The sequence below is a fragment of the Adiantum capillus-veneris genome, chromosome 14 (genome assembly GCF_014529385.1).
Source record: "Adiantum capillus-veneris isolate H3 chromosome 14, ASM1452938v2, whole genome shotgun sequence".
Taxonomy (NCBI): Eukaryota; Viridiplantae; Streptophyta; class Polypodiopsida; order Polypodiales; family Pteridaceae; genus Adiantum; species Adiantum capillus-veneris.
In genome coordinates, this window is record NC_140944.1 from 148627356 (window position 1) to 148643278 (window position 15923).

A 15923-nucleotide genomic window follows, 5' to 3' on the forward strand; every position below is an offset into this window, starting at 1 on the left:
TGGCGCTCATTGCTCGTGAGTCCTATTGTCATTGCGTCACCATCCATTGCCAAAGATTCTCTTGGGCATTGGATGCATGATATGATTGGGATCGATGAGCATTGGACACTTTGGTAATATGGCACTTAAGAGTGATGTTGCCACGAGATCTTTCTCTTGCTTTACCCGCCTCCACACTATCTCGCACGGGCATGCTCAAATGGATCGATGGCTGAGGTGATCTGGGCCGTCGGATGCGCATTTGGTAAATTCAAAGCGTTTGGTAATTTCGAGAAGAAAAGTAAATTTGGGCAGGCTTGTAAATTAGTGTCTATCCGCACCCCATGTCTCGAACCCCAGACCTCCCCACCACGAGCCATGTGCACTAACCACTACACCCTCATGCGTATGTTGAAATATAGGAGATTCGAGTATGTCATATTGTAAATGTGGGCCGATCAGTAAATTTGGGGCAAATTTGTAAATTCGGGAAAATTGGTAAATTCGGGGCAACCTCAATTCTGACGGTCCATAATTGATGCGCATCGCCTTTTCCTCCTCCACCATTGATCCCATTTGACCATGCCCGTGTGAGATAGTGATGAAGACCTACCCGTGAGAGCATGATAAAATTGATTAAATATCTCAGGCAATGCATTGCTCTTGGTTGGCCCCAACCATGGGATCCCAACCATGGGATCAATGGCTCTTGTGCAAAATCAAGGGCATTCGCAGATCTCTTCCGTCGATGCATAAAAACTAAACTCGGGATCCCGAGTTTAGTTTTTATGGTGGGGTCCACAAAAACTTAACTCAGGATCCCAAGTTTAGTTTTTATGTTGAAATATATTGTTTTGAGTTTAAGCTTATGAAAAAACACATCTATTTCAAGAAAGCGCACGTAGGCGTGATGGTTAAGCCCCCGGAATCTCAAGCTAGTGGTGAGGGTTCAAATCTAGGCTGGGGAAGCGCGGGCATCCCGAGATTAGCCCCCTTGTGGCCGGTAAAAACTAAACTCGGGATCCCGAGTTTAGTTTTAACAGATCGATGGTCCAGATTGATCTTTCACTTGGGACCATTGATCCCATGGTTGGGACCCCGTGGCATTTAAAGGGGAGGTTGTCCCACCTCTATGATGTGTATGCTTGAAATAAATGTTTTTGTCTTGATAATGAGAGTGCTCCATTCCTTGGGTACTTCATAGCACTAGTGACCCATAAATTTCAAGGAACTAGGGTCCGTTTGTGTGTGAAGGATGTGCCGCAAACAAGAAAAAATCTACTATTTGCACTATTGAAGTTAAGCACAAACCTAAAGATTTTTTATGATGTAGTGTGTGACCTACGTGTCTCCCCATGCATCTGCCATATGCTTGGTGAAAGCAAAGTGTAAATGTGAACACAATTTGAGAGGGATGCATGTCAAGGAGCAACTTCCAATCTGGGTCCTCCTTATCACAAAAGGGCATGGCCCTCTGATCACAACTCATAATAACATTGAACCATTGCATGATATTCTTAAGAGGAGGATTATGACCATGAGTTGTCTATGTGGAGGTAGTTCCACCTTGTTGCATCTTGCCTTGCATTTTTGTAGCTTTGCCTTTTGGGGCCTTTCCCTTTCCCTTACTAGCCTTGAGGTCAGCAACATCGGTGTCAATGAGCACCTGTGAATGATAGCAATACATGGAAGGAAATAGAGTATCTACATCACCCCTTGCATCCCAACACACACTTTAGATTCTTTAGTCCCCCCCTAGTGCCACTCAATGTTGTAAGTGCCATATCTTGGCACATATAATCTTTGACCATATTGTTGGAGCGCAATGATGCTTGGGATATGTTTGCAATCCAAAAACCACTCTAAGATATCAACTTGTGTGGAAATTCTGCTATGACAGACCACGAAGTACTTTTGTCACATTGCACGCCAAAGTATTCTTCCTTCTGTGTTTGTCCTTCTTCAAGTGGTTCTAAAATCTTACCCTCCAAGGCTCTATTCATCAAAGTTACTGACTCTCTGCAAACCATGCCCTTTTACTACCCACCACTCATCCAACTTAAGCACAAAGATGGCCTTCCTTATGAATTCTTCAATAATGAGCCCATAGACATGATTTGTTTCCCTCTTCAATGGCTCCATATTTGCATAAATTGTTGAAAGTTTTGTACTAAAAGAAATGAAAGGGAAGCATAGGCATTGCTTCTTCCACCAACTTAAAACCACCAAACTTAGAGGTAATGTCACGGATGCCATAGTAATGTTGTACGATGTTGTAGAAGCCATCGAACCTCACAACCCTCCTCTAGTTGATGAGCCAAAAGACATGGAAACTGACACTGTCAAGGGGGTCGAGGAGGACCTCTTGGAGTACGACAAAGATGGTCATAACCTAGTAGACCCTACCAACCTCCTATCAGGCATGAATCTCTCCAACGAGACATTTTTAATATTTTGTTGCCAAATTGACCACCTTAGAGAAGGTACAGGCCGATATAGTCAGGATGCTATAGGGAATCTTTACACATTTTAAATGCTTTGATGGGTACTTTGGCTAGCACTCCCCTCCCTCATAGTAGGCAAGCTCCTGTGGTGCAGGTTGCTCGTGGTCATGGGAGGATAGGCCAATCGCCTATAGGGCCATCCACAAAGATAGCCTCATTTCTTATAATAAAGGACTTAAAGCCACCTAGTTTGGAGGCAAGGAAAAGGAGCAAAACAAGGATTCTATGAATATGTTCCTTGCAAAATGGTCAATTTTGCATGCATGACATCAATAGTATAGTCAGGTGCAGCCCCTAGAGGCTAGCCTCTCGTGATCAACAAAGCATACAAATGTTGGACAAGTTTGACCACTCATCCTATCACTTGGACGGAGTTTGAAACACTGTTTTAAAAACAAAATTTTGTCTATTAATGAGGCAGAGAGAACCTTGGAGTTATGAGGCAAGTGCTCGATGGAAAACAAGTCCACAACTAAGTGCATCTCATACTATAGGGAGATAGTGCTAAAGTCAAAAGGAATTGTTGCATCCAAGATGCTACGAAGCTTTAAGAGAGGCCTCATGGATTACTACCTTGAGTACATTGAGCCTCTTTAGCCAAAGGACTTATCCAAGGAAATCAAGTATGCATAGATATATAATGACATTAAGTCCCATGGTGCATGAGATGGTGTTGATAGGACTGAGGGTAAAGAGAGAAGGGTAGCTCCATCAGCAATGTAGGACTACAAGGCTTTGCTTGAATTTTAGGAAATGCACGTGACTAGGGAAGATGTTATCTAGGCAGGGAGTGGCTGTATAACTTGAGCCCTAGTCTAGCTTGGAGTTGTTTGCATAATACGCTACAGATTTTTGCATAATACGTTATAGTTCTAGCATGGAGGTAGGGTCATTATGAGGGTTCAAGCCAACTACCTGAACACCCATTAATAACCCAACAATTGACTACTAACTTATTATCTTATTCTTTGGTATAATAAAAGAATAAGGAGCAGTGAGCATAACTCTCACTCTGTGCTCCACCACATAGCTCTGTTTCTCTCTTCTTCTTTTTCTTCCTCATCGCACTTGCACTTGCACTTGCTCATGCACTCACACTCACACACACCACCATGCACCTCACAACTGGTATAGGTTAGAGTGGAAGCTTGGAGGAGAGCTGGAGTCACCTCAAAGAGGTAGAGAAGTAGGTTGCTCAGATTTTGGCAGCTTGCCACCAATCTGGTATTTTGGCCATAACTTGAGCTAGGAAGCTCCAATTTCAAAAAGTGTTTTATCTGCATGTAGCTTGCTTCAAGTTGCACAACTTGTTAGATGAACTTGAGAGCTGATTTGGAGTGCTATTGTGTCACAATAAAAGAATATAGAGCTTGACCTATGAAGCTTAGAGCTAGAGCTTGAAAGTTGAAGTTTGTGATTGAGGAGCTTGAAGGGCCTGGGACGATAGTCTAGATCAGCCCACACACAACTTGGTAGCTAATCTGTGTAGCAGAGAGGGTACACTTGAACCCATGTACATTTTTGGCTACCCAGAGGTAGCCCACAGCTTGCACACATAGGTAGAGAGAGAGTTTGTTTGGGCATAGTGATGGAAAGAGGTGTTTGATCACTCTCGTAGAGGAAGATACAGTGCTTAGAGCAGCCACACACATCAGATCAAAGGATTTTGGATCAGCCCATAGGTGTCAGTATGTCTAGTATGTGTGCTCGATTTTAAATAGTGTAGAGCTGGAATTTCACTACGATGCTCACAGCCTCACACTTTTGGTGAAGTAAAAGAAGTAGCCGAACATGCATTGCAGCTCGCGAGGAGAAGCGGGGGCATGTGGGGTTGTGCAACCCACCCTCTTTCTCTCCCTCTCTTAGGCCGCGCACATGCAGGCAAATTCAGCCCCGGCCGGTGGAGATTCCAGGCGACCCCACCTCCAAGTTGGACAGTAGCGCACCGCAGCTGGAACGTGCTTCCACCGCAGCTATCGGAAAGCAACGAGGCTCCCCTAGCCGTTTGCAACGGTGCACCTGCGATTCCGTGCTATTTTTAAGAGTCGCTGCATGTGCAAGCTCCGACTTTTCGCCTGCCCCTGCTCGCCATATTGCATGTACATAAACGGCAAGCCAACAGTTGCACTGCCCTGCGAAATCACACAGGCTGCGCTCTCTTTACATCAATGGCTGCCTACTGCGCCAAAGGCCTTGCCTCCTCTCCACTTCCTACCTCGGCAACGTCCCTGTGAGTTCTGCTGCAACTCCTGTGAATTCTACTGCAACCAAACTCAATAGCGCTTGTTAACTGCTGCAACCAAAGTAAATAGCCATTGCGTGAGTTAACATTAAGGTATCCGTGAGTTTTACACTGCTGCAGTCCATGCCACACTTGTTTGTTGCCCGCCATGCTTACTACACGCTATTTTTGCTGCTCCATACTGCAGTTTCTTCACAAGCGGACCTCAGCAACTCGGTATTGATTTACTTAGCAGCAACACCTTCGACTTGACTCAGCAGTGCTACTTCTACCCAGCTGCGCTCTCACTATCTGACATCTCGAAAGGTAATTTCAACAACTCACTCCTGCTAATGTTCAGTGCTGCAATCAGTTCTTCTGCTTTATTAAATTATCATATCAACAATAATTATTCACTGCTGCTAATGTTCAGTGATGCAATCACTTCTTTTGCTTTAGTAAATTATCATAATGCTACAGAGAGCTACTGTATAGTGCACTACTAACTAGGTTGTAAATGGGAAATGCAAACGTGGACATGCATCACATGTTGCCTATAACGAACACTCACGCAGGACAATGCCCCCCTCCACGAGAAAAGGCAATCCCAAACGTTTCACGTGGTGTGCGAGTGCCTCAACAAAAGTTACCTCAGGTAGAGTGATAGTGTAACTTCATTGCATTCCAATAATGTTTTGTCAAAACGTCTACTTTAAATTTGATTTTTTCATTCAACTTCGTATTAGTCCATAGTTAGCTTGCTTGCGTATCACTTTCCATAATTTGTTGTCAAAATACTCATTCCTAGATTGGCATCAGGTCCTCCTAGTGGAGGAACAATTGCCAAACCTATTCCTACGTATGCCCATACCACCGCCATGGCCCATTTCAAGTAGCACATGCTCTCCATCAGACGATGACTGTGAGGAGTTTGTCCCGTTGTCTCAAGAGGTCAACCGCATGAACACATTTGCTCTTCCCCGTGCCATGGACTTTATGCCCAATGGAGGAACAATAGCTCCTCCTCCTCCAAAGCCTACTAAGGTTGTTAAGGTCATGATCGAATCTCAGGATGTGGACATGACAACTGGGATTGAGCAACCAAGTGCTACTCATATTGAGCAGCCATTAGCAGCACTAGCCAAGAGCAGCCGACTGCCAATGTGTCTCAAAAGGCAAGCAAGCGGCCTAGGCAATTGTCTGTCACCTGGGATAATGACACTACCCGTGCTCTAATAAGGATTTACGACGAACAATGGAATCACATCAACAAGGGCAAATTCTGATTTAAGGACTAGGAGGCCGTGGTTTTGAATCTGAATGCTGAGATGGATACCACTTACAACACCGAGATTGCAAAACACCGAATTGATACCCTCAAGAAGATGTACAAAAAAGAGAAGCTGAAATCTTCTTCCATCGGTGCAAGTCCAACCACGTGGTCGTGCTTTGACATCCTGGATGTGATGTGGTGCAAGACCCCTAGATGTACTGGCTTAGCGGGGGGTTTGGACAATGATGGGCCTGCAAAGGGAAATGAAGACATTTTGAATGACCTTGAATGACCTCTATGCCAATCCACAATTGTTGTAGCTCTTCCAATAGTGGACGAAGATACACATCCATATTCCCCACTTTATATCGCCCTGGCACAATCAAGCTTAGCCATAGGTGCCCCTTCTTCGTAGTCAACCACGGTGGAATGTTGTAGTTGACGATGACAACGGGCCATACACTGTAAGATGTTGATCTTTGACCAAATGGATTTACGCCATCCATAGCCAGGCCTAAGCGCAAATTTCGAGCTTCCCTGGCAAAATCCGACCATGTTCGATCTATATGTTTCCACGCTACGCAATCTGCAGGAATTCGTAGCACACCATCCGAAGATTTATTCTCCTCATGCCATGATGCTAGGGCGGCCATGGACTTACATTCGAAGAAATGCTTGATGCGAGGAAGCAGAGGGAAATGTCGCAAAACCTTTTGTGGAATTTTTGTCCCGTGGAGATCTACTCGATATCTTTCGGAATCACATTTCGGACACTTCGCCATGTCTATGTATTCCCCTTTGAAAAGAATGCAGTCATTAGGACAAGCGTGGATAGAATTGTAATCCATCCCCAAGTTTCGCAAAATCTTTCTTGCTTCATCTCGGGAATCTGGCATCACATTGTCAGCTGGTAGTATGTGCTCTTTCAGCAATCTACACAACATAAAAATATGATACAGTCGTGTAAAAATCTATCAGATCATTATACATTTAGAGTTTTATTAAAGTAAACTAATTGTAATAGATCACCTGAAAAGCGCTGTGACGCTAGTGTCACTCCATCCAAACTTTGCCTGCATGTTGAGAAGAACCAGGAGTGCTTTCAATCTAGACATACGTGCTTCATTATACAATGGCGTATCGGCTTCACTTTTCATATCATCATAGATAAGCCTTTCTGAATCCATGATCGTCTCGATCATTTCATCAATCTCGGGCTCAAACATTGCCTCGTTGGGAATGTGCTCTGCATGATCATCCCCCGAGCTGTCAGAGGCTACATCTTGTGGCCTCACATATGCTGCTTGACCAAAGCGCCTGCGAACACGTCTATTGGGTTGCAAGATTGCTGCTTGTTGGCCAGCGTCAGAGTCCGACGAGTTATAATTGGCAACAACTCGATCTATAATAGATGGATCGAACTCGCCAAATTCGCGAACGTGCTGCAAAGAAATACATCTTGTCCGTCGCACAGCATGCTTGCATTGATTACAAGGACATAAGACCCTCGTTGAGAGATAGGTGTTTCGGTTGGACGGTCCCACATCCTCGTCGCTACTCATAATGAGGATAAAAAACTTATAACCTGGACAAAAAATTTAATATTCTATTGGCATTCTTCGTCTTATCTCTCTCTCTCTCTCTCTCTCTCTCTCTCTCTCTCTCTCTCTCTCTCTCTCTTTACCTCACATTCTCTAGTCATGTCCAATCCCCGCACACCTCGGTCTAGAGGTGCACGGAGATCAGAACCACCGGGTTATAATCTCGTCTTTATTGGTCAATACCTATATTTGTGGGTACAAGAAATCTACACACCCACGTCTACATGATACTGTATGTAGTGGACAAAACCCCTTTGCCTCTTCTCTAGCTGTAGCACTTCACAGCATCTTAACATCTTTTCACAGTAGATCTTTTCACTGTTCGTCTAACTCTAAACCCTAAACCGTAAGTAATTCTTGCGTGGACTCGATCTAACGTAAATAAGCGTAAATCTAAATAAACGTAAATCTAACTAAAAATAAACCTAAATCTAATTTAACGTAAGTCTACATCTAACCTAATCTTTAACGTCTTTTGGGATAGTTTCCTACGACGTTAAAACTCTCTTCTTCTTGTGTGTGTGTGGGTAAACCTAAATAAACCTAAGTCTAATCTAATATAACATAAATCTAAATCTAACGTAAATTATGTTATATTAAAAACAAAGAACTAAACTAACAGGGATTATAAGAACCTTAAAACTGATTTAACACATAATTTTTCATATAACTCGGCAAGAGTTGGCATTCTCATCACTAAAGATGTGAGAGTTAACTTCCAGCGGTGACGCTGCCTCATCTCCATCCACATCTGACGACAGCAATTGGCCCTTTAGACCGTTCTTGCTCTTGTTACTAACTTTGAAGTTGCTTTTGAATGACTAGAGGTTGTCTAGATGGTCATTGTGTCGGGGATGTAGTGACTCTTGCCGCCCTGAAGATCCACCTTCTTCCCTATCTTCTGAAGACATTTCACCAGTACTTTTGGATCGACGGAGCCCACCATGAGTGAAGGCAGCAATACCCTATATTCCATTGAGGGCTTTCTTCACCCGCTTCATGCAGGCATCGCAGTCTATGGAGACCTAAATCTAATCTAATATAACGTAAATCTAAATCTAGCGTAAATAAACGTAAATCTAGTTAAAAATAAACCTAAATCTAATTTAATGTAAGTCTACATATAACCTAATCTTTAACGTCTTTTAAGATAGTTTCCTACGACGTTATAGCTCTCTTCTTCTTGTGTGTGTGCGCGTGTGTGGATGTGTGTGCCAATAAAAAGAGATAAATGGTATAACCTTTCTATCACCCATGCCAAGTATGATAGATTGATTATGCCATTTCCCTCTTGAATAATAGGTCTTGAGTTCAACTCCTCGTCGGCTAGATCTTTAGGTCTTTTAATTTTAATTAGTTTCCTACGACGTTAAATTAGTTTCTCTCTCGTTCTCTCTCAATGTGTGTGCGTTTTTTTGGATCGTATGCATGTTTTCTCTCTCTTTTCCTCTCTCAATGTGTGCGTTTTTTGTTTATGCATGTTCTCTCTCTCTTTTCCTCTCTCAATGCGTGCGTTTTTTGTTTATGCATGCTCTCTCTCTCTTTTTCTCTCTCAATGTGTGTGTGCATTCTTTGTTTATGTATGTGTGTGTGCGTTTTTGTTTTTGTTTGTACATTCTCTCTCTCTCTCTCTCTCTCTCTCTCTCTCTCTCTCTCTCTCTCTCAAAAACACTATGTGTGTGTGTATGTGTGTGTGTGAGAGAGAGAGAGAGAGGGAGAGAGAAAGAGGGGAAGGGAACATGAGAATGAGGAGAGGGAAGGAGCATACCTGGCTCTCCTTCCTCTCCTCGTGTGTGTGTGTGTGTGTGTGTGTGGAGAAGAAAAAGAGAGAGAGAGAGAGAGAGAGAGAGAGAGAGAGTGAGGGAGAGCGTTACCTGCTCCTTGCTTGAGGGCGCCGAAAAACTCAGATCTGAGATCTGAGTTTTTGGGCGCGCTCGGTTATTTTTTTAGCCTAGCCGGCGTCGCTATGAGCGTCGCAAATTTACAAAGAAATTTGCGACGCTCATAGCGACGCCGGGAATTTTTTTTCTAAGCGTCGTTGTGTGAGCGTCGCTAATATGAATAGCCTCTTGTAGTGAAAGAGGTCACCCTCTTCTCCATCTTCATCAACTTCCTCATATTCCAATGAAGGTAGCGGCTCTTCTCTCAAAGAGCCCCGGAGGAAAGGCCATCGCAAGTTCTATCCGGTATGGAGAAGGTCCAAGAAGCTAAAGAAGTTCAAAGAGGGAGGGAAGAACACCACTTTCCTTGCCTATGCTGGCACCTTTGGTGCTATGGACAAGGTATTGGCCTTCATCCAACAACTTGATGCGGCCTTTGGTGATGAGGGATTCACAGAGTCCTCTAAACTGCGTCAAGTATCTATGCATTACCAAAGTTCCGCTCGACAATGGTGGGATAGCCTACAAGCCCAAAGAAAATCTCCAAAGACATGGAAGGGTTTAAGAGCCTCCATCATAAAACAGTTTCTGGCAAGCAACGCTCAAGAAAATGTCCTCACAAAATGGCAAAACTTGAAACTCTCTCCCTACGAGTCTATCCAAAAGTATGTAGATAAGTTTTGGGATTTATTTCTCGAAGCCACTATCTACAAAAAGATAGACTTTGGGGAGCAAGAGCAACAATTATGTGCGGGTATTTTTGAAGAGAAGGCCGAGTATATTAACTCACAAAGGCCTAATACCATATCGACGGTCATACATCATACATGGTCGCCTCTCAAATCGATTCCCAACAAGGGGTTAAGAAAAACTCTAAACCCATGGAAGTGAAGGATCAAAATGAGCCTAGAGGGAGGACTAATGCTCAAACTTCCTCCAAAGGCAACTCTAGCAACACCGATAACAAAGCTAAGGAGAAAGGAGTCTATAAAGGTAAGAATAAACTCTCTGCAATAGAGCTAGAGTGTTATCGTAAGGATAACAAATTCTACAAGTGTGGACAACAAGGGCATGTCTATCGTGCTTGTCCCCAAAGAAATGCACGCAACAAGCCACCTTGAGTTTCTATGTTGGAAACTCCAAAAGAGGATGCTTATAGAAAAAGGCTTTTGTTTTTTCCTATGCTAGGAGATATGTACATACATGTTTATGAGTCGGGTAGTATCCTATCCCTTGTAAATATGCATGCTTTCACAAGTTAATGAAAATTTATATTTTCATATATATGATTTCTGTTAGAAAGTCTATAAATGAATTTAATGTTTCAACCAATAACAATATTATTAAATTAAAAAAAAAACGGGAATCAAGAGGAATTAGAATTGTCTTAATTCCTAAATGGATTCCAAAATGTTTTTATTGATGATATCCCCGTGAGCTATCTCCACAATGAGGGGACAATAGCCATACAATGGAGCTTTTACCATGAAGCTCACTGCCTAATAAGCCTCCTTATTGAGCTTTACAAGATCCACAAGAGGAGTTCGAAAAGGCAATAACATGGACTGGTAAGTTTCGAGAGAGATTCAATAATTAGGTCACATTATCTCTAAAGGTGGTATTTCTATGGATCCACAAAAAGTAGAGGTAATAAAAGATGGCCTAATCCAAGGAATCTACATGAGTTGCAAAGCTCTAAAGGTATGAGTGCATACTAAAGATGCTTCATAGGAAAAATCCATGCTTATAGCAGGTCCAATACATGACTTAACAAAGAAGAACGTTAAGTATACATGGACCGCAAAGAGAGAAAAATATTTCTAAAAAGTTTAAAGAGAAACTTATTTCTCAACTTATGGGATCTCTCAAAGCTATTTGAGGTCCAATGTAATGCCTGGATGATTGCCTTTGAGCAAAACTTTGCTTCAAGAAGGGAATACCATAGCATACGAGATTCAAAGACTCATCTCCGATGAGCGAATGTTGGTCATATACAAAAGGACCTATGAGCTGTTTTAAATGCTCTAGACACATGGAAGTACTTCTTGCGGACTCCATTCATGATGCAAACCAAGCTCTCGGACAATCAAATGAGGTAGGAAAATTTCTTTTTGCAATTTAAATTCTACTTTTCTCACATTGCTGGCAAGCACAATCATGTAGCCGATGCACTTTCCCAATGGCCAAGGGTAGATAGGATATCAATAGCAACTTACAATGAGCTATGTTTTATGATAGTTAAATATGCTTCTAACCCAGGCTTTAGGGATATGATAATAGCCTTACAAATGGAAGAAAAAGAACCACTCGCGTAAAAGGATGGTTATCTTCCATACCTCAATAGGCTATATCTTCCTTACTTCCCATGCTCCTTCCATATGCGGAGCAAAGGGAAATTCGAATTTACTCTGTTAGGAGTAAAAGCATACTTGTATTGGCTTACCAAGAAACAATAACATACAAGAGAATGTTTCAAAATGTATGGTATACCAAAAGATGAAGTATGAAAAAAGGACCATGGCTTGCCAACATCCAATTGTGTCGAATACAAATCCTACTATGACCACTAATTTTTGATAGAGTCTCTATCAGAATTAGAGTAATCCTCTTATGTCGGCCTACTATTCCAACGGATGGCCAAAAGCAAAGTTACAAAACTAATGATCCTTGATCTACTAAAAGCCTATGATTCGAAGTAGATCAATGCTCAAAATGAGAGAAGTACTTATCTTAACAACAGTATGTCTCTAATAACGTGAACATACTTCTAAGGAGAAACTACCTTTCGAGGCTAAAGACGGAAGATCCAAAAGTCCCTTGTAGCTTAAGATACCTGGGAAGATCTTCATTGCAAAGGAGTATAGCCGAGATCAAAAAGAATCTTTTTACAAGATTAAACAGGCTATATCTATTTATTAGCTAGGCAAAAGAGGCTCCTGCCGTTAGGCACAAAAGAGCCTTATCCTTTTATATATAAAAAAAAAGAGGTTGGGTCTTACTAAACTTTCCCAAGGCTCATCTAAGGCAAATTACACACAAATGAAGACCCGCCACAGATCAAGGATGAAGCAGAGAAGCTCCAACCCAAGTTCATCCTTCAACAAGAAGACAAGGTATTAAGAAATGGTAAGATTACTGACAGTATCTTATTTAATTATCCTTTCAAAGATGCTAAATGCATGCAAAGAACATGGCTTAAGGATAATATGAACCTTGTTAATGATGCTTACAATGACACAAAAGAGTAAGCAAATGTAAAAGAAATGCATTTTAAATGATCAATGTTTTTGTCTTATAGGACTCCCTTTTTATATTTTGTGCACAAATTTTAAAGTATGCATACTGAGGATCATGTTTGTGATGACTACGTCTCCCAAACACCAAGTAGAACTTGTCACTCTACTTTGGAAGTATGATATGGACTAAAAAGAGCAGACATGCTTGCGGCAGACAATGTCTCTCAAGCACCAAGTGGATTAGTCATCCACTCTAGAATGATGTCGTAGGGTAAAAATGGATCCTCTACCCGCTAAGACCAATGGACTAATGGGTGAGACTTTACCATCTCTACCTCATAGTCGAGGACGACTATGATTTCAAGAGAGAGGTAATGTCGTAAAAATTAATATCTATCCAACCCAAATGATTTTCTCATATTAAACTGATCACTTAATGTGGGAGAATACACGGGAACAAGGGTTAAGATATAGACATGTGCTTATAGATCTATCTCAACACGGGGCCAATGGTTAAGGGCCCCAAATGAGAGATGGTCTATCAAAGAGCAAGGCTAACCAATGGAGCATAAGACCTTAGGGTTAGCTTCATTGAAGACCTCCAATAATGTGTGTAAAAGTCCTTTGACCTTAGGCAAGCTAGGGTTGAGCTTGAGGTGGGAACCCGGCCTAAGCTCGAGGTGCTTGTCCTGCTTGAGGTGCTTGAGGTGCTTGACATGTTTGAGGTGCTTGATTAAGATGCTTGAGGTGCTTGACTGGCTCCATGCTTGAGGTGCTTCACTTGCTACATGATTAAGGTGCTTAAAGTGCCTTGAGATGCTTGCCTGAGATGCTTGCCTGAGATGCTTGTGGGAACACCCCCTAGTTCAAGTGCTTTGTCATGCTTGATGACTAAGGGGCTTGCTCATCCAAAGTCAAAAAGATCCCTACAAGGAGGGGGGTGAGCCTACAAAGGGGGGGATGAGAGAGAACACACACACACACACACACACACAAGGGAAGCCCCAGCTTGAAGAGGCAGCAAGGACACTTGTCAAGTTCCTCCCCATGTTGCCCTCATGGTGTGCCTGAAGCCTATTGGATGGCCACCCAAGGGGTCCAATGATAATTTAGGATATTTAATTAATTGATTTTGCATTTATCAAGTCCTCTCTCTCAAAGGGGAAAGGGGGACACTTGTCCCAAGGCTACCCATGTTGCTTGTAATGGCTCCTGCTTGTGATTGGCTAGGCCTGGAGGGGTCCAATGAGCTTCAAGCATGAGCTACAAGGGGGGGTCGACCCAAGCAAGCTAGGGGGGTGCTTAGGGGGTATACTCACCCACACACACTCACAAACACTCTCATTGTGTGCTATGCAAAGTGCAAGAGCTCCATCTCCTTCTCCAAGCTCCTTGAGAAGTTGAGAGCCTACACCAACTCTCTTGGCTATGGAATGCAAATCCAACCAAGAGCTATGCTTCAATGCTTAAGCTTTCCATATCCTCCTTCTTCATTACTATGCTATTATGTATGCTAGCAACAAGAGTATGATAAGTGAGGAACTACTTCTTTCTCCTATGAAATGTTTCTTCTTCCTCTTCCCTACCCTCATTCCCTGCTAGCTCTCTCCACCTTCGAAGGTGTTTGAGGTCTTGGGACTGAGGCTTGGGATAGTTAAATCTTTCTACAAGTGCATGTTATGCTTATTGCAAGAAGGCTAATGGTTTATTGCAAGTAGATTAATTACTTAATGCAAGTAGAATAATTGTATTGCAAAGTAGATTAATTATTGCTTTAAGCACAAGTTGATGCATAAAAAGTATACATCTTCATGCACTCAAATGATTTAGGGAACACAAAGATTAATGATGTTCACAAGTTCTTGATTGTTTCCAAGCTAAGATTGATTGTTGAAATTATGCAAAAGCTTGGTGTGTGAACCTTTCATCTTCATATTGCCAAGGAGGTCTCAAGGAACACAAAGATTGTATTGTACCAAGTCTCTCTTAATGAGAGAATCTATAATACAAATGCCTTTTGGAGGGGGGACCGGCTCCACATAAATCCGGTCCTCAACTGTTGTCATATTCTCTACACTCTCTCTCTTGTAAAAGTATTGTTCATGCCTAGTTAATTAAGTGTTATGATAGAGTTTCTACTACCAATTAAGTTCACCCTCTATGCTCTCAAAATTGCTCACTCTAATTCTCTTAATTCCGCTATTCTCTAAGTTCATAGGCCATTCCCATTACAGAGGGAGTGAGTGGTAGCAAGGCAAAGCAGTCAAAGCAGTCTCTCTTAGGAGTTGTGAATCGGACCATGGGTGAGGGCATGACCAAGTTATGCGATACACTACGCGATGTGGAAGATAAACACAATGCGACATTGAGAGAACTAGAGGCGTCAAGGCATGCATTAGAGGAGCGCCTACTTCGAATCTGGGAGGAGGAGGACACAAAACGGCAACAAATTTACCTCTCCACTCAATTGGCCGAGCTTGCCAAGATTCTAGCTAAAGTCCAGGATTAGTAAGTAAATGTAATATTCTCTTGCAAGGCTGCAAACCTTATTTATTATCATCAAACTCATGAGTGTATACTTTCTACTTTGCAGGCAGCAACAAAGTAGCTGGATTTTGAAGCATCCCTAAATTTTTGATTGCATAAGGTTACCCTTTTAACTTCAAATCGATTTAAACTGGCTTTAATGTTTGACTATAAATTTTATGAGTAGTCTTGTCAGTGTAGGATGGAAAATTTGCATATATTTTGGCTACTACATTCCTTCTCTATATGCATGGAAGATCAACCATTTTGGCGACGCCGTCCACTTCCATACGCGAGAAACAAGATACACTTGAATTCCATGTTGTACTTCATGTACTTCATGATGTGGGGAGTTTTCATGAGTTTATTGGAGCCTGATGCATGGCACTACGGGCCTCGTCAATGGTGGGTGTTTCCAAGGCAGGACGTTTTTTGGACCTCAATTCATTGTCGCCTATGGTCCGAGCCAATCTAAATAATCGGCACAAGTATTTATTTGCATATCACATGTCTTATGAGTCTTTCAATGCACTCTTAAGCATAGTAGAGCCTTTCTTACCTTGTAGTGGTGAATTTTTTGTCCGTGCTCCCATAGCTAGTGATTTAGCACTAGCATGTGTACTGTGGAGACTAGCGTATGGTCATTATTCCAAATCAATACTTGTCTTTACCCTATCGGGGAGTCCAGTATACGGAAGTACAC

General features: G+C 42.2%; 1 pseudogene; it reads left to right on the top strand.

Moving 5' to 3' along the window:
- Positions 1-5283: 5283 nt before the first annotated feature.
- LOC147443334 (uncharacterized) lies at positions 5284-15203 on the top strand (annotated as a pseudogene).
- Positions 15204-15923: the final 720 nt, after the last annotated feature.